Genomic DNA, 11,548 nt, shown 5'->3' with positions numbered 1-11,548 from the left:
GCCCCTAGACCACGAAAGGCCATGTAATGGGGATTTTTTGTAGGGCGATAGGCGGCATATGGCTTTGATTCGTGAAAAGATGGCATCCTACACAACGTTGGACGAGGTCTTCTGCATCTGCTCAGGTCGTGGGCCAGAAAAAACCGGTATAGAAGGCCTTGCTTATGAGGGCCGGATCTGCGACATGATGGCCGCCAAGACGAGCATGGATTTCAGCCATGAGCTGCCGCCCCTCTTCTTCGGAGATACATCTTGGAAGGTCTCTGATAGTGCTTTTCTTGTAGGCTTTCGAGCGACAAACAATGCATCGAGCCTCATTCTGGTCTTCGGGGAGCTCTCTCCTATTAAGGTAGGCCAGGAAGGGTTCAGTCCATGGGGCGATTATTGCCATGATTACATGGGCCGATGGTGTTATTTCGGTGGCCGAGCCCCCGATGATATCGGAATTGTTTTCGGAATCAAGGGGTATGGCCGGATCCGGACTGGTAGTGCTGCTCTCATCTTGCCATGACACGGATGGCTTGAAGAGGCTCTCCACAAAGGTATTGGGTGGGATGGGATCGTGTTTATCGCTCATGCGAGCAAGGTGTCCGCTGCTTGTTTGCTCTCTCAGGCCATGTGATGAAACTCGAGCCCCATGAACCGAGCTGATATTTTAAGTACATCATTGCGGTAAGCCACCATCTTCGGATCTTTTGAATCAAATTCTCCGTTTATTTGGGATATTGCAAGGTTTCAAACCCAGCGCACCTCCAAGCGTTGTATGTCCATATAGACGGTTGTCCGAAGACCATGCAACAAGGCCTCATACTCGACTGTGTTATTAGAGTCTGTATACATTATTTGGAGCACAAAGTGGACTGTGTCTCCTGTGGGGGATGTCAGGGCGACACCAGCCCAATGTCCGGCTAGCATTTTAGAGTCGTCGAAGTGCGTCACCTAGATGGAATATGTGCCTTACTCTTTAGGGAGTTCGGCCTCTGTCAATTCAGCGACGAAGTCGGCGAACACCTGAGATTTAATGTCTCTGCGTGACTTATATGTTATTGCAAACGGTAAGAGCTCAATGGCCCATTTGGTGATCCGGCCGGTGGCGTCCCGGTTGTTTATAATATCATTAAGTGGTACCTCAGAAGCCACCGTGATCGAACATTCTTAAAAGTAGTGCCACAGCTTCCGTGATGCCATGAAGACTGCATATGCTATCTTTTGATAGTGTGGGTATCGGGACTTGCATGGTGTGAGGACCGTCTATACATGGTATACTATTTTTTGAAGTAGGAATTTGTGTCCCTCTTCCTCTCGTTCGACAACGAGCATCGCACTCACCACCTAGTGCGTTGCAGATATGTATAGTAGCATGGGTTCGCCGACATTTGGCGCGGCCATGATTGGGTTGCTTTCAAGTAAAGCTTTGATTTCTTCCAATCCATCTGTAGAAGCATCCGTCCACGCGAAGTGGTCGGTGCATCGAAGCAAACGATATAATGGCAGTGCATTTTCTCGTAATCTGGAGATAAAGCGGGTCAAAGTTGCCACGCACCCGGCTTGTTTCTGGACCTGTTTGAGGTCTGTTGGTGTAGCCAACTGTGACAGGGCTTGAATTTTGGCTGGGTTTGCTTCGATTCCTCTATTGGAAACAATGAACCCCAATAGTTTTCCGGCTGGAACGCCAAAAACGCACTTTTCCGGATTGAGCCGTATGTCATATCTTCGGAGGTTGTTGAATGTAAGGCATAAGTCATCCACGGATGATTCAACATGCTTAGATTTGATGACTACATCATCTACATATGCTTCAACTATCTTACCAATTTTCTTTTCCCGGGACATTTGAATCATGCGTTGGTATGTGGTGCTAGCGTTTTTTAGCCCAAAGGCATGGTGTTGAAGAAGAAGGGCTAGCATGGGTTGATGAATGTCGTTGCGGTTTGATCAGATTCCTTCATTTTGATTTGATGGTATCTGAAATATGCGTCGAGGAAGCATAGTGAGTCATGCCCTGCTGTTGCATCAATAATCTGGTCGATGCAGGGTAGTGGGAAGGGATCCTTAGGGCAGGCTTTATTAAGGTCCTTGAAGTCGACACACAAGCGCCAGGATTTATCCTTCTTCGGCACCATAACCAGGTTTGCTAGCCAGTACGGATGTTTGATCTCTCTGATAAACCTGGCTTCGAGTAGCTTGGCTAGCTCCTCACCCATAGCCTGTCGTTTGGGTTCAGAAAATCACCGCAGTGCTTGCTTGACTGGTTTGTATCCCTTCAGTATATTGATACTATGTTCGGCCAGCGCGCGTGGGATTCATGCATGTCCGAGGGGTGCCAGGCGAAGATGTCCCAATTCTCGCGCAAGAACGTGCCTAATGCGGCGTCGACCGTCAGATCCAGCTATACCCCGATGGAAGCTGTCTTCTTGGGGTCCGTCAGATCCAGCTGTACCCCGATGGAAGCTGGCTTGAAAGAAGTGGATTTAGGTCTTTTATCAAGAATTACGTCATCTCTATCCACTGTGGAGTGCAGAGCGGTGAGCTCCTCGGCCGCCAGGACTTCAGTCAGTGCCTCGAGGGCCAGGGATGCGGTTATGTTTTCGGCGCGGAGCGCTATGTCTGGATCACTGGTAATAGTGATAACACCGGTAGGACCAGGAATTTTGAGCTTCATGTACCCGTAACGGGGTATGGATTGAAAGCGTGTGGATGCGTCTCGCCCTAACAGGGCATGATATCCGTTGTTAAAATGGGCCACCTGGAAGATTATCTCTTCGGACATGTAGTTCTCTGGCGTCACTAGTAGAAAACAGGGCTTTGGTTGAGGCTTGGCTAGCCCATTAGTCCCAGTTCAGACATGAACCGGGACCAATGGAGGCATATGTCCCGGTTCGTGTACCCAGGAGCCGGCCGGGCCTCATGGGGCATAGGTCCCGGTTCGTCTGGACCCATTTGTCCCGGTTCCAGGCACGAACCGGGACCAATGGTCCTCTCTCCTGGACCACATCCATTGGTCCCGGTTCATGGCTGGAACCGGGAGAGAAGGAGAGCCTTTAGTCCCGGTTCCAGCCACGATCCGGGACCAATGAAGTGGCTATATATACTCCACACTGCTCTGTTTTTCTCGCCGGCGAGGGGAGAACTTTGTGGTGCTCTAGCTCACCTCCTATGCACATGAGGTGTTCGATGAAATGCCCGAGCAACACTAGTTAAGCTTTCTCCTCTCAAAGCTCGACCTCCGAGCTCCATTTTCTTCGAGATTTGTCTAGGTTTAGCTGTCCGTCAAGTCCCGTCCCCATCTTCACCGCCGTCGATCGCCCGCGCCGATCTCGTCATCGGCACCACCGTAGTGAGCCTCTTGTTCTTATCTTCATTTTGAAAGAAAAAATTCTTACTTGTATGATTAGATAGATATTTGTCTAATTTTCTTACTTTTATTATTGCTTGTTATTATATAGTGTGATGGTTTTGGTATCCGCCCCCGTCAGCCCTCGTCCTGTCTATGATTTGGACGCGGTATATATTATCTTTTATAACTACTAGCACATATGCCCGTGCGTTGCAACGGGATAAATAAGTAAATACATGCTTAAAAATAAAAAATAGTTTAGCACCCAAATAAATTTGCAAAATAGCAAAAAATAATTAAAAGTACCAGGGGGTCGTTCTTGGATAAATATATACATTCTCAGATAGGGCCTCACCTGTTATTTGTCACTCAACTAAATCAAATCTAGTTACTGCTTTCACTAAAAAAAATCCTAGTTACTGCTGGGACACAACCTTTGTATTTGATGGTTTTCTACTTCATTATTCCACAAAGTTCATACACAATACATGTTTGATGAGACACCAACATCTACATCTCTCTTGTTTAGGCCTTCTTTGGTTTGGAGGAATTTCATAGAAATTCTAGAAGATAGGATTCTTATAGGATTTTTTTTCTTTAGAGCCCATTGGTTCATAGGAATGGATACCTATTCCTACATAGGATTGGTTCCTATCCTCCACATTTCATAGGAAAATAACAATGAGCCTAGACTCAATGAAAAAATTTCTTTGGTATCAACCAAATGACATCTCGTTTCCTATTCCTACTCATAAGATTTGAGATACATGTTATCTCATTTCCTACAAAATTCCTATTCATACGATAATCCTATCCTATGAACCAAAAGAGGCCTTAAGTTTTCTCTCCTTTTTTGTCGCTTTCTTTGCTAAAACAATATGATATTAAGTCATCAGGCAGAAATAAAATCACGATTGGTATTAATAAAGAGATTTCGAGAAGCTTACATGCTATCTCGAAATTCCTAGAAACTGAGTGATATCCGATGCATGACCAACATACACCGGAAACAATACAGAGCTGCATGTTCTGTACACTCTCCTAAGTTGAATCCTGAATATAGTAAGACATTGTGACAACTCAAGATATAGCAAGAATGCGGGTTTACACAACATATGACTCACGCCAAAAACTTGTAGATTAATAGCAGAAATAGGGGAGTACTTCTCAAGATGTATAGACAAAGTGTGTGAGCAAATAATATAGACCAACATATGCATATCAGTATATCACATTCTCTGTGAAGAGAAAACACGTAAAAAGGCACAAAGCATTTTAATCTCAGACAGGATGGATCAAGAAACGAACTAACCCTGGTTATTCAACAGCTCTAAGTAGATTGTAAACAACAATCAATCAGGAATTAAGTGCCCACATGTGGGTAAGGGAAAAATTCCCCTTTCTCTTCTTCGTCCGTCATCGGAGATCAGACATCTTGCGCCACGCCCTTGTCCACCCATCCAGCCGCCAATGGCGCTGCCGCTTCCAGTCGTCACTTCATTAACAGGTTCAAGGCCCCGCTTCACCATTGCACTCCCTTCCCTTTGCTGCTTTGCCCCGCCGTGCGGCTCGACGGCCGCCGCGGAGGTTCCTAACTCGTGAAAGAGCAGGCTCCTGTTCGTGCAGGAGGCGAGCATACTGCGTACATGAGCTCCCTTCCACACTGCCCAAAACACTGCTGAGGCTGCGCTATAGCGGACCGTGGTCCCGTCCCGCAGCAGCGGCTCCAATCCTTCGTCCGCGCGTGCACCGTGGCAAGGTTGCCTAAGTGCGTGGGGATGGGGAGACATACGAATGTCCACCCAGCGCGCCGGAGACGGCCGTGACGCGGAGGTTAGCTGGACCGCCGAGCTAGAGCATATCCTGCACTGGCTTGAGACGTGGTAGCCTCGGCCGCCTCTCATTGTCCATCTCTCATGACCCGCAGTGTGGCCTCCCCCTATTCCGGCACAAGGTGCGCTCGACCTCCGTTGCTGACGTGTTTTTTTGCTTGTGTTGAGGATGAAGGGGTGGTTTGTGGGTCGATCCGGCCGTCGTTGCACGCCATCCTTATGATCCATCCGGAGGACGCATGTTGTGGTGGTGGTCGCCGCGAGTGTGGAAAGAGCAGAGTGTCGCAGAGAGGACGGGTCAGGCACTGCACAGTCGAGCAGTCATGATCGAGGTGGGAGAGAGATTGGACTGGCTGGCGGAGGGGTAGTAATTGTCGTATTGTAATAGATACGCAGGCAAAATAATACCACCTTGGATGTAAAAAATAATATAGGTGAAAAAAAACTGAAAGCGTAAATTCACGGGAAAAAGCGTATTGTGACGGTGAACCCACGGAGTCAATCCGTGCTTTATTATTAGGGATAGATTTGGTCCATTTATTGTTTATGACAATTATGCCGACCAACGTGACATAGATTTTGTTTATCTAGGAGGTATGCGAACTGGAAATTCCAACCGACCCTATTTTCGAGAGGTTAAATTTAGTTGAAGAAGAAAACAATTACTTGAAGGAAAAATTGAGGACGAGAAGATAAAATTGGAGTTGCATGTTGCGGATGTCGTCGATGATCACAAGATCAAGATGGATACAATGCGGTTGAAGATTAGAAATATTAGAAAATATGCCATTCATACCGAGGCTTGGTATTATTATGCCGTTGGATCAATTGTTACCTTGGTTGTGATTATGGTCGCATTTGTTGTTGCATTGAAATGTTTTACATAGTTTCAATGTATGGTTTAATTAGGTGCTCTAGAGAGCTATATGTTGTCCAATGAGAACTATGTATGTACTTTCATTTTAATGTGATGATGAACTTCTATTATTTTGGTAACTTATCTATCCATGATGTTCTGTAATGGTTTTTGACACACTTAATTATATATAATGCATGCAGATGAACCGGCAATGGATGTACGGTGACAGACACACCTCCGAGTACATTAAGGGCGCGCATAATTTTCTTGAAGTGGCTGAGGCAAACAAGTAGAATGGTTTTATGCGTCGTCCATGCCCTATATGTGAGAATATGAAGTCTTATTCTGACCGGAAAATCCTTCACAACCACCTGCTTTATAAGGGTTTCATGCCACACTATAATGTTTGGACCAAGCACGGAGAAATAGGGGTTATGATGGAAGACAGCGAAGAAGAAGAGGACGATGAAAACTATGTGCCCCTTGAATATGGTGATGCTGCAAAGGGGGAAGCTGCTGAAGATCAAGAGGAACCAGACGATGTGCCCGATGATGATCTCCGCCGGGTCATTGTTGATGCTAGGAGACAGTGCGAAAGTGAAAAGGAGAAGCTGAAGTTCAATCGCATGTTAGAGGATCACAAAAAGGGTTGTACCCCAATTGCGAAGATGGCAACACAAAGCTCGGTACCGAACTGGAATTGCTGCAGTGGAAGGCACAGAATGGTGTGCCTGACAAAGGATTTGAGAAGGTACTGAAAATATTGAAGAAGAAGCTTCCAAAGGTTAATGAATTTCCTGATAGTACGTACGCAGCAAAGTAGGTCGTATGCCCTCTAGGATTGATGGTGCTGAATATACATGCATGCCCTAATGACTGCATCCTCTACCGCGGTGCGTACGAGGATTTGAACGCATGCCTGGTATGCGGTGCATTGCCATATAAGATCAGACGAGATAATCCTGGTGATGTTGATGGCGAGCCCCCCCAGCAAGAGGGTTCCTGCCAAGGTGATGTGGTATGCTCCTATAATACCATGGTTGAAACATCTGTTTAGAAACGAAGAGCATGCCAAGTTGATACGACGGCATAGAGAGGACCGTAAGAAAGACGGGAAGTTGAGAGCACCCACTGACGGGTCGCAGTGGAGAAAAATCGAGAGAAAGTAACAGGCCGAGTTTGCAAGTGACCCAAGTAACGTATGGTTTGGTTTAAGCGCCGATGGCATTAATCCTTTCGAGGAGCAGTGCAACAATCACAATGCCTAGCCCGTGACTCTATGTATGTATAACCTTCCTCCTTGGATGTGCATGAAGCGGAAGTTCATTATGATGCCAGTTCACGTCCAAGGCCCTAAGCAACTCGGAAACAACATTGATGTGTACCTAAGGCCATTAGTTAAAGAAGTTTTACAGCTGTGGAATGGAAACGGTGTACGCACTACTAGGAAAAGGCCTACTAGTGGCGCACCTGTTTTGCCTACTAATGGCGCACTACAGGTGCGCCACTAGTACCACGCCATTAGTATTTTTTACTAATGGTGCACCTGTGGTGCGCCATTAGTATCTGGTATACTAATGGTGCACCATACAGTGCGCCATTAGTATATCCCACGGTGCGCCACTGGTATGACTCTCAGGGGGGCATATTTACCCATGTGCTCTGGCTTACTAATGGCGCACTAGTTGATGATGCGCCACTAGTAATGTATTTGGAAAACAAAAAAAATCCAAATTTACAGAAAACAATCTATAAGGAAAATAATTTAAAAACAAAAAATGAAATAGAATCATATTTTTATTATAGTAAGAATTTTACAATGTCTTTACAAGTATCCAATAAAAGGAAAATTGCAAGGAAATAAAAGAAAATCCTAAAACTAATCTTCTAGTAATCTTTTCTTCTTTTTCTTCACTTTATCCCTGCAAAATGTAACAAAATAAACAGAAATACAAAAAAACTATTTATAACATGTCAATACTGTCATTTTTTATGAACAACTAGATATGAGCATATATTTCCAGAATTACATGGTGTGTATTGTATGAGTAAGATTATAATCGAAATGAATTTTGATAAGAGCCCACTTTCGACGAGTATTTATCTGACAGAGCTAACTAATCAGGGCATTTACCTTTTGACAATATTATTATACTATACTACCAGTATACTACTCCACTTGGATTTTTTTAGATGAGCAGATCTGAGATAGACATCTATTCAAGTGGCTATAGGTAGGCTTGAAGAATTCTCATCGGTTCAAGTGGCTACGGGTGCAGAAAACGTTGGATAACCAAAGTGTCTACAGGTTCAAACGGCTCCATCAAGAGGGAAGCAAAACACTGGTTATTGCGGGTGTGAAAAATTTGGGTAATATCATGCCAGGACAATAACAACCTTACGTAGTAGTAATAGATGTGTGTAACAAACTCTTTTCTCCTCTCTTACTTAATGGATGATGCAAAGCTTATGCCATCGTTTCAACAACAACAAAAAATGCATCTCAAATGTGTAACTAAAGAAGTTACTACCAAATAACGCCTGGTGGGGGGGGGGGGTAATATTGTGCAATCATTTCCAAAAAAACATTGAACTTCAAGAAGAGTTTCAGATGAGTTGCTGGCATCCACTAGTCTAGTCCAGATATTCAAGTCGGTCCTTGTTTCCGAACATGAGATAAACATACATGTTCATCACCTTCAGATCTTAGCACAAGCAGTGTAGAACGCCAACAGCGAGAGCAATTAACCCACAGACAAGAACATCTATACAGCCTTAGAATAGGCAACAAAATACCCTACCAATACCCCCCAACATATATAACCAAAGTGATTCTAAAAAAACATGTATAACCAAAGTGCCAACTTCTTTATAGAACCGTGCTGAAAACCAACCTGAACGACTGCACAATTATCCCTGATAAAAAGAACATCTTCACACAACAAAGACAAGGAGGAAGCAGGTGCCACAACAAATTATGTGTCAGAGTTAAACCCAAATTGCAAACAGAGCAGCGAATAACAAACTATTAACCCAAGCAAGGATCCAAACGAACCAATCCAACAACTAATAGTTATAGTCCCACTAAGAACTTCTTGGTGGCACTGTTTTCTTAGCAAAAATACTAGATTGCTTTTGATTGCTGCACTGATTCTCTAATAGCATTCATCCTACACATTAACATCTTAGGAAGTAATTAGCATTTATATTTGCAACCAGTGCCATTCACACTGCTTAACAATGCTAACTGAATGTAAACATGGGAGACATAGCACAGATGTATAGCATAGATACTCCGACACATCGTGATGACGCTCAAGACAGGACAAGTGGCTATAGGTTAGGGCAGCAGCACTAAGAACTGAAAGAAAAAGGTGCATCAAAAAGCTACTGAAAAACAATATTAGAAGTAGTGCAGACGTTGTTGAGGCGCTGAGTGAACCATTGATAGTACTACCACTCTTCTTTTTTGCGTCCATTGGCGTGACAGTGAGGTTACAACCTTTAATCAATAGTGCAGTATGTGTATAAACTATAAATCATACCGGGCACCATCATCCTCTGATGCTTCACCATCATCTTCACCACCATCATCCCGTTCTGATCCATCCTCATACATGATCCATCTAGCTACCCCTGTTACTGATTCAGAATCCAGAAAGTCCTTTGATTAACTAGCATGGATAGATAGATAGGTTGAATCCAGGAGATGGATGAGAGAGAAGAAGAAAGGAAAGAGTGTTCTGACCATGAACGGAGGCGGAAACATCTGCTGCTCGACCTGCATCTCCATGAAGAATCAATCGGCCTGGCCAGCAAAGGGGGAGGGCGGAAGGCGCCGAAGTTGAGGAAGAATCCGCGCGCGCACCACATGGCTGTCACCTACATGCGTGAGGACACCAAATCAGGCAGGGAACCACGCCTGCCGAATCGCATCCAACGGAGAGAGAGATGCGGGGAGGAAGAAGAGGGGACCTTGAGAAGCTCCATGTCATCCCGAGAAGAAGCACACGCCGGAGGAAGCAGTGGCCTCCTCTCCCTGCACCAGATTGTGGAGAAGAAGTCGGCCTCTGCCGCGGCCCAGCTCCAGCTCGACGACGGTGCTTATCCGTGGCGAGTCTGGCCGTGGCGCTGACCTGCTCGACTCCATCTGTGACCTAGGGTGGGAAGTGAGGGGAGCAGCACTGATTGGGAGACTGGAGCGGCGGCACCACGGCAGTGGGTGGGAAGATGGAGCGGCGCTGATTGGGAGACTGGAGCGGCGGAGCGGCACTGATTGGGAGACTGGAGTAGCGGAGCGGTCGCGGTGGGTGGTTGGGGGAGAGGGAGGAGGATTGGATCCGGAAAGGCTGGGTTGTTTTTCTTGAGGGGAGAGAACATGACTAGAGGGAGGGGATAAGGGGTGCTAGCAATGGCGCACTGGTAGGGGGTGCGCCATATGTATAGATAGCAATGGCGCATCTCTTACTGGTGCGCCATTATTAGTTAAAACTAGTAATGGCGCACTTTCCAACTGGTGCGCCACTGCTAAGTCTGGGGAGGGGTGTGGCGCCAGGACAAAACTAGTAATGGCGCACCACACACCAGGTGCGCCATTAGTAATATGGCCACTAATGGCGCACCCATATCTGGTGCGCCATTGCTATATAGCAGTGGCGCACCACATACATGGTGCGCCATTAGTATCCATTTCATCTATGGCCCTTTTCCTAGTAGTGACGTGTGTGGGATGAGCACAAATAGGAGGAATTTAACCTGTGCGCTTTGCTATTTGTAACCATCAATGATTGGCCCGCTCTCAGTAACCTTTCAGGACAGACGAACAAGGGATACCATGCATGCACACACTATTTAGCTGACACCGAAAGTATATACCTAGACAAATGCATGAAGAATGTGTACCTGGGCCATCGTCGATTTGTTCCGACCAATCATCAATGTCTAAAGAAAGGCAAGCATTTCAAAGGCGAGGTAGATCACCGGACGAAGCCCGCCATGGGTACCGGTGATCACGTACTTGCTATGGTCAATGATTTAAACGTAATCTTTGGAAAGGGTCCCGGTGGACTATCTATTCCGAATGACGCTGAGGGACGCACACGCATGTGGAAGAAGAAATCTATATTTTGGGACCTACCCTATAGGAAAGACCTAGAGGTACGCTCTTCAATCGACATGATGCATGTTACGAAGAACCTTTGCGTGAACCTGCTAGGCTTCTTGGGCGTGTATGGGAAGACAAAAGATACACCGGAGGCACGGGAGGACCTACAACGTTTGGACGAAAAAGACGACATTCCTCCAAAGCAGTATGAAGGTCCTGCCAGCTATGCTCTTACCAAGGAAGAGAAGGAAATCTTCTTTGAATGCCTGCTCAGTATGGCGGTCCCGTCTGGGTTCTCATCAAATATAAAGGGAATAATAAATATGCCAGAGAAAAAGTTCCAGAACCTAAAGTCTCATGACTGCCACGTGATTATGATGCAACTGCTTCCGGTTGCATTGAGGGGGCTTCTATCA

General features: G+C 45.7%; 1 long non-coding RNA gene across 1 annotated transcript; it reads right to left on the bottom strand.

The window, feature by feature from the left end:
* Positions 1-7,891: 7,891 nt before the first annotated feature.
* Positions 7,892-10,386, bottom strand: LOC123059449 (uncharacterized). Its single transcript, XR_006427445.1, has 3 exons — positions 9,777-10,386; positions 9,574-9,664; positions 7,892-7,950 (listed from the first exon to the last, which is right to left on the bottom strand). It is a non-coding gene; the product is annotated as an uncharacterized lncRNA (long non-coding RNA).
* Positions 10,387-11,548: the final 1,162 nt, after the last annotated feature.

Source organism: Triticum aestivum, chromosome 3A, assembly GCF_018294505.1.
Source record: "Triticum aestivum cultivar Chinese Spring chromosome 3A, IWGSC CS RefSeq v2.1, whole genome shotgun sequence".
Taxonomy (NCBI): Eukaryota; Viridiplantae; Streptophyta; class Magnoliopsida; order Poales; family Poaceae; genus Triticum; species Triticum aestivum.
The sequence above is the reverse complement of the archived record's forward strand: the minus strand, read 5'-3'. Positions and strand labels throughout refer to the sequence as shown.